The sequence below is a fragment of the Silene latifolia genome, chromosome 1 (assembly GCF_048544455.1).
Source record: "Silene latifolia isolate original U9 population chromosome 1, ASM4854445v1, whole genome shotgun sequence".
Taxonomy (NCBI): Eukaryota; Viridiplantae; Streptophyta; class Magnoliopsida; order Caryophyllales; family Caryophyllaceae; genus Silene; species Silene latifolia.
The window spans coordinates 157,085,501-157,100,077 of NC_133526.1; the positions used below are offsets into that span (position 1 = coordinate 157,085,501).

At 42.4% G+C, this 14,577-nt stretch overlaps 1 non-coding gene across 1 annotated transcript; it reads right to left on the reverse strand.

Annotated features, from left to right (window-relative positions):
* Window positions 1-9,792: 9,792 nt before the first annotated feature.
* On the reverse strand, window positions 9,793-9,899 carry LOC141618212 (small nucleolar RNA R71). Its single transcript, XR_012531331.1, has one exon. It is a non-coding gene; the product is annotated as a small nucleolar RNA R71 (small nucleolar RNA).
* Window positions 9,900-14,577: the final 4,678 nt, after the last annotated feature.

Genomic DNA, 14,577 nt, shown 5'->3' on the forward strand with positions numbered 1-14,577 from the left:
CGCTACCCGTCGATCCGAGGGGAAAATTCAACCCCAACTGGGCCGGGGCATACCTGGTCAAGAAAATACTTTCGGGGGGCGCAGTGAGACTGAGTGACCTAGATAGGGAGGATTTTACAAACTCGACCAACCTAGACCAACTCAAGAAATACTACCCTTGAACCGTAACAACCAATGATCCAAGCCTAGTTTTACAACTAGCGTCCACCTTAACCCTTTTCAACTCAAGTTCCTCAGACGCGTTCTGATTTGAAATTGCATGTTTTATCGAGTCTAAGTTACGGCACCTTGCCCATTTCGAATGTCCTTTGATATGTCAAAGGCAACGTCCATTTACACTAAAACAAACAAAAACCCCTGAACTACGAGCATGGTTTGATTTCACCTCTTCAGGTGGATACGTAGGCAGTACCTCTTATACATGAGGGATAAAACCACAAACCCCAATCAAAATTTACAAAACATTTCGAACTGCGATCATGGTTTGATTTCACCTCTTTAGGTTGATATGTAGGCAGTCCTTTCTTACACAAGAAGGATACAATCATCCCCATAATCAAAAAACATCACCCACATCAACTTTCAAAAAAAAGAAAAGGGAAAACCATTCCCTTTCCCACAAAAATACAAAAAGTAGCCTTTCTCCCTTCCTACAAAAATCCCACTTTCCCAAGTGCAAACGTTTAGGACGATTCAAATCGAATTGCCTTTACAAAATGGATGGAAGAAACAAGCGTTCGAAATTTTTGACACGAGCAATCCTCTAATTTAATTAATAATGGGAGGGATTACAGATTCAACAACAAATAACGCTCAACGAGTCTACAACTTGTCAAAGCTAATGTGTCGACTAAAACACCTCACATAATAAAACTAGCCCAAAACACACAAAACATAGCTAGTACAACATAATAAAAAAAACTCACAACAATAATACTACATAATAATAAAGTGGGTAATGAAGGTCTTCACTCTTCCATTCTACCCTTGCCTTTTCCCTAGGGGTACATCTTCCCCTTTTTCTTCTTGTTGGCCCGCCTAGCATGGGTTTCCTCCTCGGAACGGATCCTCAACGGATCTAAGATGGCGACGGCCTCCGGTCTAACACAAGACCCCATGTTCGACCCGAAACGAGCCAATGCAAGGCCCACCATGTTCTTGGGACACGAGCTTCTCCTCTTTGGTGGTCTCATCACATCGGGACTAGCTCCATCAGCATACTCCTCAAAGAAGGCACGGTTGGCCTTGCAAACCTCTCGATACTTCAAGTCGACAAACTAATCCTTACGAAATTTGGACCTCTCTTCCAAGGACGGAGCACGTAACCACTTGGTATAAGCGGGAGTCACCCATGTCGTGGCAACGGGGGTCCGGTACCTCCCAAAGCGGCCGAGTGGCTCACCATCTTTCGAAGACCTCCACAAGGTCGGAGTTCCGGAAAACATTCTCTTGAACAAGGGTATCTTGAGCGGCCATCTTTTGTTGATGCCCCATTTGCCTCATGAGCTTTTCGGGATAAATGAAGGAAGCAACCTTCAAACCCACCACCATCAAAGAACGAGGACTAGCACCCGAAGCGGGCAACCCCGTGAAGGACCTCAAGTGCCACCATGGCACCACCCAACGGATGTGAGGACCACCCTCCTCCAGCATTCTTGCGGCCCAATAAGCCTCGGTAGAAGCAAAACTATCCGAGTACAACTTCTTCCTCATGGTAAGGTGACGGAAGGAATAAGAAGAAGAATCAACCGGAGGCTCTACATACCTTAGCCTCTCCAATAGCCACACTTGGAGGATCCTTGGGGATCCAAATGAAGGAACTTCTCCACAAGAGTCTTCCTTGTCCAAAGCTTGGATGATCTCTCCAAGCACCAACCATGATGGATCTCTACCATGCTCCATTTGCTCAACCACATGTACAAGGGTCATGCTACCATAGCATTTTGGCCCCTCCTTCTTCAAAGCATCAACAAAGAGGTATACATGGACAAGGCAAAAGGCAAGAGCCCTTCTCCTAGCCACCTCCGAAACATTGGCATCTAATCGGTTGGAAAAGATGTTGATAAGAGCCAACATGTCCACACCATGTGGAGCAAGAAGGAAGTTGACTTGACTTGTCGACAAACCCAACATGGAACGGAATTTCTCCTTGTAGCACAACCGAGTCGGAGGAAGCACCGGAACACAACCCGGCCACCCACCAATGGCTCCAACTTCTTCGGCAAGAGGACAAATTTCACCTTTCGGGAAAACGAAAACGTGGTATTTCGAATCCCAAAACCGAGAAGATGCTTTGAGGAATGAGGATTGCACCTTGACTTGATGAAGCACCAAAAATTGACCAACTCCCATGAAAGTGAGTTGATACTTTTCGGGAGGAGACAAATCCCGGCAGCATTGTCGCATCGCATTCTCAAGGGCATCCATGAAATATTTTTGTGGAAGAAGAAGAAAAGGTTTTGTAGAGATGTTTTTGTGTTTCGGATCATGAAGCAATGGAGCGCAAACATCACTAGGATCGCTTGGAACCAAGGTTCCTCTTTGATTTCCTCTTCGTTGGTGATTTGGTGCACATAGGCTGGCTCTGACCGTCGTTCGATGCATAAAGGAATTTCTACCATGCTATCCGGCATATTAATGAAAGATGTAAGTTTTGCAAGAGCATCTGCAAATTGATTCTCCTTTCGAGGTAGGTGTAGGTAGGTTAATTGATCAAAGAATTGGGCAACTTGGTCTATTCTGGCTTGGTAAGGTGCTAAGCTTTCACTTCGTACTTTCCAAGATCCCGTAATTTGGTTGATGATCAAAGATGAATCCCCATGCACTCGAAGATTCTTGATGCCTAAACCTACTGCTGCTTGTAATCCAATGAGACAATCCTCGTATTTTGCAGCGTTATTTGTCACCTCGAAGTCGAGTTTGACTGATATTGGTGTATGCTCGCCTTCAGGAGGAATGAGCAACACTCCTATTCCAAATCCTCTTAAGTTCGATGCTCCATCAAAATAAAGGTCCCAGGAGTCTATATCGGTTTGGAGTATATCCTCATCCGGAAACGACCAGGTGTCTATCGTTTGTGTATCATTAATGTGATTTTCTGTGAAAAATTCGGCCACGGCGCGCCCTTTTATAACTTTCAGAGGTACATACTTGAGATCGAACTCTGAGATCATCAAAGTCCATCTTGCTAAGCGTCCATTGAGAACGGGTTTCTCGAAGAGGTATTTGGCAGGATCCATTTTGGAGTATATTTTGACGGAGTAGCTAAGCATGTAATGGCGTAGCTTCTTCGTTGCCCACACAAGAGGGAGGCATATCTTCTCGAGTGATGTGTATTTGCACTCATACTCCAAGAACTTCTTACTAAGGTAGTAGATAACTCTTTCTTCTTTTCCTACGGTTTGAGCTAGCATGGCGCCCATGGCCGTTTCAGTTACCGTGAGATATAAACCAAAAGGTTGATCTCGTTGAGGTGGCATGAGCACTGGTGGTTTGGCTAGTATTTCCTTGATTCGGTCGAAAGCCTTCTGACAGTCATCATCCCACATGGTGTGATCTGTTTTCTTTAACTTCTTGAAGACAGGTTCGCAGATCCTGGTGAGTTTCGATATGAATCGACTTATGTATTGCACCTTGCCTAGGAATCCTCTAACTTCTTTCTCCGTTTGAGGTTGCGGCATTACGATTAGAGCTTTGATCTTAGAAGAGTCTATTTCTATTCCTCGTTGGCTAACAACGTATCCCAGGAGTTTACCAGATGTTACCCCGAATGCACATTTCTGAGGATTGAGCCTTATGTTGTACTTCCGTAGCCTTGAGAAGAATTTGTGAAGGTTTGCAATGTGCCCCTCTCTATCCTTGGACTTGACAATGATGTCATCTACGTATACCTTAACTTCTTTATGCATCATATCATTTAAAAGCGTAGTTGCAGTGCATTGGTATGTAGCTCCGCCGTTAATTAACTCAAACGGCATAACCGTGTAGCAATAGGTTCCCCATTGAGTGACGAAGGCGGCCTTATGCATATCTTCTATGGCCATCTTGATCTGGTTATATCCTACGTATCCATCCATGATGGATGGTAACGCGTGATCTGCTGTATTGTCCACCAATATGTCGATATGTGGTAGAGGAAAGTCATCCTTAGGACTCGCATTATTTAAATCTCTAAAATCAACACAAACACGGATTCTCCCATCCTTTTTGGGTACGGGTACTATGTTAGCTACCCAGTCTGAGTACTCGGAAACTTTGATGAACCCGGCTTTGAACTGTTTATCGACTTCTTATTTGATCTTGAGAGCTCATTCTGTCCTCATTCGACGACGCTTCTGTTTCACGGGTTTGAAACCCGGTTTGATTGGGATTCTATGCTCTGCGATATCCCTGTCGATCCATGGCATGTCTTTGTAGGACGAAGCAAAAACATCTTTAAACTCGTGTAGGAGGTCTATGAAAATGGCCCTTTTGGTAGAGCTCAAGGTCGTCCTTATCCTAAGTTCTTGGGGTTCTAGTTCGGTTCCTACGTTGATGGGTTCAGTGTTTTCTATTACTGGTCCTCCTTCACCTTCTTGTAGTATTTCTTTGGCTATGTAGGGAGGTATTTCGATTGAGTTTGGGTCTAGGTCATCCTCAGTATCATCGTAAACAGAATTGCACTCAAGATAACACGAAGAGCAAGCAGAACCTGATTTATTAATATTAAAGTTTGAGAAAAGCTCAAACAAAGAAGCCATCTGATCGGTAGTCAGTGGCGGTAAAAGGACAGCCGTTGGGACATTTCCCAAACTACTGTTACTATTTGATGCTAAGCTAGGAGAAACAAGGGGAGTGGAAATGACGACAGGAGGAGACTCTTTAGGAACTTCTCTAGACTCTGACTCTGACTCCGACTCTGACTCTGACTCGAATTCAGCATCTTCTGGTTCTCCTTTGAACATCTCTCCTTCTCCGGTGGTGAGCTTGAAGAGTCTTCCTTGATTATTTGTCCACTTGATCGAGTTTCTCCATCCTTTCTGGTGATTGGTGTTGGTTTCTGTGATTAACGCGGTAGGGTTGAAGTGATCGTCTTGAAGTATCATGGTAATGATCTCATCCTGCGCGGCTCTAACAAATCGATCTTCTCCGAATAGTAGACTAACAGCTTGTTTGTCTAAGCAAGGTGTTTGACGAGTCTTGACGGTAGGAACCGTTTCTGGGGGAATGAAGTAGCAATCGTGAAAGATCTCGATTCCGGCTAGCTTCCTTTCGAGATAGTGCCAAGGTTCGGGAAATCCGTGAAAGATATCTTGACTTCGTTCCCTAACAAAGTATCCATTTAGGGTAGGGAGGTAGGGTCGCATTTGGATTCCCACATTCTTATGGTTTTGAACTTGAGCGAGCATCTCGAGAACTTCTTATTTAGTGGGTTTGTATCCTAGTCCAAGTGGTATTCTTTGTGAGTTGCCTTCTTTGTAGGGTGCGAAGGTGTTCCTTCGGATAGGATTCAAAGGCATTCTCGGAAAGTATCCTTGGGATTTGAGCATGTGGTTGACCACCAAATTAGAGTAGGGATTGAAGTATAAGGGTGCCAACTCACTTTCTATGACATTTATGCTATGGAAGCCCCCAAGTTTATATACAGGATCTGCAAGGACTTGATTACTTGACTTCTTTTCGATTATTGCCTGGATGGGTGACGAAGTGATCGTCAGCACTTTACCATTTAGTAGGATTTTGATTTTCTTGTGGAGGGTGGATGTTACCGCTTTGGAAGCGTGAATCCAAGGTCTTCCCAGAAGTATGTTGAAGGATGCTTTAATGTCCACTATTTGGAAGTTGAGTTTTCGTTCAATCGGCCCTGTGGCTATGGTTAGGTTAACAAGTCCTACTACCTTTCGTCGAGTACCATTATATGCACGAACACCTTGGTTGGTAGGGGTCCAATCCGACTCTTTCATGCCCAATTTGTATGCCGTTTTCAAGGGTATGACATTGACTGCGGAGCCATCATCTACCAAAATCATTGGCACATTATTCTTTAGGCAAATGACAGTGATATAAAGAGCCAAGTTATGACTAGCACCAAAGGGTGGCAAATCTTCATCCGAGAACGTAATAGGATTACTTAGCTTTGGTGATTCTTGGAAGACCAAGTTGACTACGTCATCGGGTGTAGAGTTGTGTGCCACATTTAGTTTGGCCAAGGCTTGCGGCAAAGCTTGGCGATGTGGGAATGAGCTTGCCACTAGTTGCCAGACTGAAAGATCAGCCTTTGTCTTCTGTAGTTGATTTAGCAAATGGTCAGTAGATTCATCTTCATTATCATTTGGTGTGACCACATTCGTTGGACCATTCGCTATGGGACCACTTTGAGAAGTGTTTTGGTATGGGCGTCCCGAACGAGTAAGGTGGTCTACATCTTGATCTTCACAATTTTGGACTATTTGCTCACTGATTTTGACTAGGTAGTGTTCAGTGAGATACTCGTCTTCATCATCATCGGCCTATATTCCATTGACAGTAGCAAGTTCCCTCATTCTTATGATTTCGGCGTCCAATTGGATAATTTGGTCGACTAGCTCATCAACCATGGCTACTACTTCTTGCATCGTAGGGTTTTAAGAGAAGACAAGTGGTGCACATTCTTTAGGTGTTGCGTTGGGATCACGTAGGGTTGCCACTGCACCCTCTAGTTCCATGACTTGCCTATTCACACTTTTCGCCCATGCAATGAAATCGGTGATGGTTGGGGAAATGGTAGAGTAGTTCCCTTCATTCTCTATTGCATGAATTTCATCTTTGACAGGAGAAATGAGGCGTGAACAATCTATGGTAGATTCTTCACTTGTAATCACTAGAATTCCAAAGGATTCTGAGTGTTGTTGGGCTTACCTCCAGGCGGTATTGGTAGGCAACCGACTTCAATCATGTCTTGAAGTACATTTTTCAGTTTGTAGCGTTTCTCTGTATCATGTCCCTTACCTCTATGGTATTCGCAGTACGAATTCTCATCCCAGAACTTGGATTTCTTTTCTGGTTCGGGTGTAGGGCCTATGGGTTGAAGTTTACCCAGTTTCATCAACCTTTTTAGAGCATTGGAATATGTATCCCCAATATTTGTGAATTTCCTTGGTGGGGTACTATTCTTAGATGGCTCGAGAAGGTTAACTTCATCAGTTTTGCTAGTAGAGCCGTAAGAACGACTTGTTGAGCCTTGATATCCCCGGCCTACCGTTTTGGACAAGAGCCCTTTACGGATGTCATCTTCGATCCTGGTTCCTAGTACGGTTAAGTCTTTGAAGGTCTTAATATTTTGGTACCTCAAGTGACTTGCATAGATGGGCTTTAGGTTGTCCACAAACTTCTCCACGAGGGTAGCTTTATCTGGACGTTCAACAAGTTGAGTACTAGTCTTCCTCCACCTACTTAGGAAGTCGGTGAAACCTTCTATGTCATTTTGGGTAAGAACCTCTAAAGTGCGCATGTTGACTTGGATTTCAGCATTATCCGCATACTGTTTGGCAAACTCAATTGCGGCATCGTCCCAGGTAGCAATTTTCTTGTGCTCTAGAGAATAGAACCATTGTTTTGGGATGGTGTCAAGAGATGAAGGAAAGATCCTTAAGAACATCTCGGGTTTAATGCCTTTGATAGACATGTAATCCTTGAAAGCACGGATATGGTTCAAAGGGTTTTCATGCCCCTTGAATTTAGGGATATCCGTCATGTTGAAGTTGGTTGGCAACTTGGAACTCATGGCTTCATATTTGCGATTATTTTCCCTATAAATGTCATCCCCTTTGAGATACATCACTTGTTCCTCCAAGTATTGGAGTCGTTTCTCAGCTGTAGTCATACCTATGGGAGGGTTTTCGTCCCCGAAGTTATTCACAAATTCATCAGACACTTCACTTTCTCGAGGAGGCCTCCTCGTTTCCACGGCATATATTCGGCCCTCGATTATGTCAAGGCGATCATACACTTGGTCTTGAGTGACTTGGAGACGAGCTAGTGCGGCTAGGATTTGATCATTACCATCCTGGAGTTGGTTGTAGTTCACGTCGCTTGTTTCAGGCATCTTGGAAACTGGATAAGAGATCAACGACGAATCAAAACACGATCGACCATTCTAGCACACTTACTCGAAAAAATAAATGTTTTGACTCGTGAAGTGGTAGTGTGCCACTTGTGTCAAGTGAGTTTTGAGGAAATGACAAAGTTTGAAAATGTTGGTCCTAGTCAACTTTAGTGTAGTTGTAGGAGTGGACTCGAAGTGAGGTTTTGAAATGGGTTTTGAGGCCCGAATTTTGAATCGACAATTGGACAGAGTTTCGACTGATTTTGCGCTAATATTAGGCCTATGTTTCGAAAAAATTTACATTTTAAAAGGGATTTTGATTTTATAAAAATTGTCATGGTTTTGTTTAGAAATGGTGATCACATATGGTACAAACATTATACAAGCATTATGGTTATCAATACCCGTGAAAGGGACAAACACCATTTTATATTGGTTGAAGTTATAAGTGGCATCAATAGAAACAACATCACCAAAAAGGGCATAATTTTTAAGTGATATTGGATCTGCCCAGAAAAGCTTAGTTATTCTGCTTTGATCATCCACATCAAAGTCAAAATAGAAAGATGGAGACAAAGCCTTTTTTTGCATGAAGTTCTCTATTAACATCTGGGCATCATATTCTTTGATGTATTTCTTAACATCCCTTGAAAAAATTTTGAAATCCTGTAAAGAAGCACCCGCATTTTTGTATCCCTTCACATACTGTTTGAACATCCTAAATGTTTGCACCGGACCATGGTTTACATGGGCATTATCCATTATCATTTTTTTGTAAACCAAGTTTAAATCCCTACATGGTTTCAGATGTATCATAGTTGTTCGCGTATTCATAGCATGTGAGTGAAGCTCAATAAAATCATAAATCTCATATTCACCCGTCTGAATTCTTCTAAAACAAACTTTAGCCTGACAACCAATTCGCGTAAGGGTCCTCTTCCTTTTTGTACCCTTGTGATTACTTTTGCCTTGTTTATTACACACACACACCACTTGTGTGTAATAATCCCATCAAGCAATTTTGTTGAGTCTAACCTTATAAGAAACCCACAAACACCTTGGCATATTGTTATTAGTTGTGTCTTTCTTTGCCTTGGGGAAGTAAAACTCCTCAAGGTTTGTTCTAATTGTTTTCGAGTTGTTTGATATTTTGCATGTCTAGAAGGTCACAAGGTGATTTGTTACCTTTTGATCGTGAAATTGAAAGAACTTTGACAACCAATAGAAGACTTGCTAGGAGAAATTTGAGAGGTATTGGTGAGGTTTTAGATATTCAGCCAACTATTGAGTTTATCAACCCTTTTGCAAGAGAGGGTGAGGAGAACCCAACACAAAATACAACACAAAATCAACCCACAATGCCTAAGTTTTCATCACATTCCGTACCCACCGAGGAGAACCTACCCAATGGTACTCCCACACCACAACATCTAACCAGAAATTTTATTGCCAAATCCGCATTTATCCAATTAGTCGAAAGAAGCCAATTTGGGGGGATGCCTAGTGAAGACCCTCATTCTCATATGGAAACCTTTTGCGACTATTGTGATGCGATTTCTCAAACCGGTGTAACTCAAGACCAAATTCGATGGGTCTTATTTCCTTTTTCTCTAATTGGTACCGCGAAACAATGGTTGAAAGGCCTTGATAAGGCTACTCTCGGAATTGATTCTTCGAAGAAATTGGCTCTAGCTTTCTACAAAAAGTTCTATCCACCGGAAAAGACTAACATGCTAAGAGCTCAAATTACGGGTTTTAAGCAAAGGGATGATGAATCTTTGTATGAAGCTTGGGGGCGGTTCAAGGGAATTTGTCGCTCATGTCCTCACCATGGACTTAGTGAGTGGTTCTTGGTACAACAATTTTGGAACGGTCTATATGAATATTCAAGGAACATTCTCAACATGGGATCAAATGGAATGTTCACCGAAGTTGATGACAATCAAACTTGGAACAAGATTGAGGAAATGGCGGTCCATAACTCACAATATAGTAGACCTCGCAAGGCTACTAGAGGAGGAAAGCATGAAGTGGACTCCATTACTCCATTGGGTGCTCAACTTAGTGCTCACATTGACACAATCAACTTGAAGTTTGAAAAAGCTATGGCTAGACTTGAAGAAGCCTCAAAATCACCAAAGCATCATGTTAATGCCATTACGGCATCTTCATCAATCCCATGTGGGGTATGTGAGAATTGTGGAACTTTGGGACACGACAAAAGTGAATGTAGGGGAACAAATGAACAAGTGAATGCTTTCCAAGCATACAAGAGTGGTACCCCTTATTCCAACTATTACAATGAAAACACCAAATTCCATCCAAATCTCTCATACAAAAGCCAAAATGTTCAAAACCCTCAAACAACATACACCCCACCTCCCATGAGAAACCAAAATCAAATATCCTTTTACAACCAAAACCAAGGTTACCAAAATCAAACTCCATACAATCAACAAAATGACCAAGGTTTCGATGTTCAAAAAGCGGTCCTCCAAATGCAAAAGAATCAACAAGAATTTTTCACTCAAATGCAAAAAGATAGTCAAGCAAAGGAAATCACCATCAACAACATCCTAGCTCACACCAAAATATTGGAAACCCAATTGACTCAACTAGCATCTTCAAGCTCACAAAGACAAAAGGAGCAATTACCACCTCAAAGTAATCCCCCAAGACATAAAACGGTTAGTGCCATTCACTTGAGAAGTGGTACAAGGTATGAAGCACCGAAGAAGCAAGTTGAGGATGAAGTTGTGGAAGCTAGTGAAATTGTGCAAAACTCCAAGGATAGAGAACCATCAAAAGAAGAAATTTCAAAGAAAATGAAGACAAGGTCAAGGAGAAGGAGCCCATTGTGATTAGACTTCCTTTTCCGAGTCGTCAAGCCAAGCCCAAATTTGATGACCAACTTGGAAAATTTATGGAAATTGTGAAGAATTTGGAAGTCTCGATTCCTTTAACGGAATTAATCAATCACGTGCCGGCCTATGCGAAATACATGAAAGACATTCTCACAAAGAAGAAGTCAATCCGCAAACTTGAGACTATCGCCTTCACTAAGGTGAGTAGTGCAATAGTTCAAGGGAGTTCACCTCCAAAACTCAAGGATCCTGGAAGCTTCTCAATACCGTGTACCATTGGCGACACCACGATCAACAAAGCCTTATGTGATCTAGGGGCTAGTGTGAGTGTTATGCCGTACTCGGTGAGTAAAAGGTCTGGGATGGGAGAGCTTAAATGCACCAATATCACACTCCAAATGGCCGATAGATCGACGAAGACACCATTAGGGATATGGGAAGATGTTCCCGTACGAGTTGGATAAATTTTCATCCCGGTGAACTTTGTCATTGTTGACATGGAAGAAGACTACAACATTCCAATCATCCTAGGAAGACCTTTCTTATACACCGCGGGTGCGGTGATTGATGTGAAACATGGAGAGCTCACTCTAGAAGTGGGAGATGAGAGCATAACTTTTAATCTTGACAAGACTATGAGAGCTCTACGTTTGCATGAACCATGTTTCAGGATTGATCATTATAGCCGGAAGGATGATAGGAAGAAGTCGAAACTCCAATGGAAGAAGAAAATTGAAGATGCTCCATTCAAAGAGCAAGTGAATTGTAACAAAGAGAGCTTGCAAAGCTCATCAAAGTCAAGCAAAGAAGAAGAGGATGGCTTTATTGGCCAAGACAAGAAATTGGGAGAGTTGTCTCTATCAACTTAAGAGATCTTTAGTGATCAAGTGGACGAAGTTTGTGGTCTTTGGGACGACGAGTTTGAAGGGATTTTTAATCCCTACATTGGCAATGCTATCGATCAAGACCGACAACAAGGGCAAAGGTCTATTGAAGATCTTTATCACGATAATGAACAAGCTTTTGATTATTTCTTCAAGGTGTTGAGCAATATCAACAACACCTTGGACATGCCCCCATGACAATCTCTCTAAGGAAGAGAGTTTGGTGGAGTCCTCCCTAAACCACCATTTGTAAATATTTCTAACTCCCTAACTCGCATTTCAATTCTTGTATTGCATATTTATTATTTTTGGATTTTTATACTTTGATCAAGATAATTGTCATGTTTGAGAGAAGTAAGGGAGGGACTAATAATTTCAATCAATGTGTAGTGCTTTAGCTTAGTGTGGGGATAGCAATTGCCTAGGCTATTCATGCCTTAGTAGTGTCCCCACAATGAAGAACACAAGATTTTGAAGAATGGAAGAATGACAAGGGATAAGCAAAGTACACTCATGAAACTGAATCCGGGTAAAAGGGGTAGAATCGGAGCGGATTCAAGAGATTCCACCCGTCTTCAGGCAATCCGGGCATATTGGGTAGAAGACGCCCGTCCTTCATGAGCTGAAGTTTTGAAATTTCTGTCTGTCAGCAAATCCGGGCGTCCTGCAAGAGAATCCGCCCGTCTTCAGAAAGACGCCCGTCCTGAAAGGAAAGACGCCCGTCTTTTTGGCTAAGAACACAAGAAAAATCCCTGTAAAGGAATCCGCCCATCTTCAGTGAAAGACGCCCGTCCCGCGTTTGCAAATCCGAGCGTCTTCACTGAAAGACGCACGTCTTTAGGCGAGAATTTCCCAACCCAGAACAGGCAGAATCCGGCCGTCCCGATGGAAAGCCGCCCGTCTTCCCCCTGTAATTCAAATTTTTCGCGTTTATTATAAACCCCCTCCCACATTCATTTCTTCATTTCCTCATTCAAAACACTACTCATAAACCCCATAACTCCAAAACCCTCATCCTCTCCATCACAAAAACAATATTCCTCAACAACATTCACCAAAATCAAATCAAAACATCCTTTTGACAACAAATCAATCACTCCTCTTTCAATAAAAATCAAAACCAAGCACAAAATCTTCAACCTTTGAGTCGATTTTTGAATTCATAAAGGCAAAGCCTTTCATCTTTAAATCGATTTGGGTACACTAGAAATTGAAGATTTTTCACTCTTCTCTTGGTTTAATCATCAATGGCAAGGACAAAGGGAGCAACAAAAGCAACAAAGGCAAAGACACTCTCATCAAGGCAAAAGAGTCTTCAAGCAAAGAAAGCATTGGCTATAGTGGTAGCTAGCCCGAACTTGGAAGTGCAACAACAACAACCTCCCATGGAAGTAACAACATCTACTACTCTGGAAATTGATCAACTTTCGAACTATCCGGAGGTAATTTTCATTTCCAAATCCCATAGGGACACTTTTGCCAAGTATGCTAGAAAAGCATTTTTATCCACCAAGTTTATTTGTGAAGATGCCTTAGATAATTTGGGTGTCCTTGAGCAAACTAGAGCCTTCTTTAAAGCCATGGGGTTGGAAAAATTGTTTGAATCAAAAGAATTGACATACCCCTCCCTTACCTTAGAATTTTTGAGTTCTTTAAAAGTTAAGAAGGTTGAGACTATGGAAAACATCGAGTTCCGCCTAGCTAATGTTAGTAGGCGCATCTCCTTTAAGGAAATGGGTGAAGCTTTGGGTCTTGATGATTCACCGAGTTATTTCAAGAATGTTGGCAAGTATGACCCCGCTCCTCTTTGGGAGGCGATTTCCGGAAGTAAATTTAAGAGCTTTCATGCTAGTCGTGCTCTTTTAGTCCACCATCTGGGCATTAGAGTGTGGCACAAGGTCATAGGAAACACCATCATTGCAAGAAAAGACACCAACCATTTCACCAAACTCGATTTTGTTCTTCTTGAGTCGGCTTTGAACATTGGAAGGGAACACACCAAGCCTTTCAACTCTCTAAGGCTTTTGGTGGATAGATGGCTAAACATTGATTGTGGGAAGCAAGGCACTACCGTTATTGTGAATGGCGGTCTAGTCACTATTCTAGCTAAATACTTTGATCCTAACTTCAATAAGGATAACAAGTATGAGGCGAAGAAGGGTGGTCATCTCATTGATATTGATACTATGATAAACAAATACAAGTGGGTCTCTCATCACCCTCTTGACACCAAGTATGGATGGCTCACAAATGAGGCTAGATCTTTTACTTTTCCTTCGAAGATGTGTCGTTTGAGTGTCCACCGGACCAATTATCTCCTTCCCTTTTCAAAAGAGGCCGAGTATATTATCCGACAACAAAAGGATGAAATTGAAATGCCCTCCTCTTATATTGTCACACCACCCTATCCTTTCAAGTACCAAGAGTTCAAACCCGAAGGAGTCGAAGCAAGCAAGGATTATGTGACTCTTCTTATGCAAGAGATGCACAAGCAAGCCTTCAAGGACCGGGAAGATGCTTACTTAGCCCAATATCCACCCCTCCTACACTTAGCTAGGCAAGGACTACTTGATCCTTCATGTCCTTTGCCTAGTTGGGCGGATACAGAAGTCTTCTTTCCAAGTGCATCTAGGGGTGAGCTTCCGGGTGACAATGAGGTTGTTGATGATGAAGATGTTGATGATAAAATTGATGAAGAAGCTAGTGAAGAAGGAGAAGAGGATGATGAGCAAGGTGAAGAAGAAAGTGAAGAGGGAAGTGGCGATGA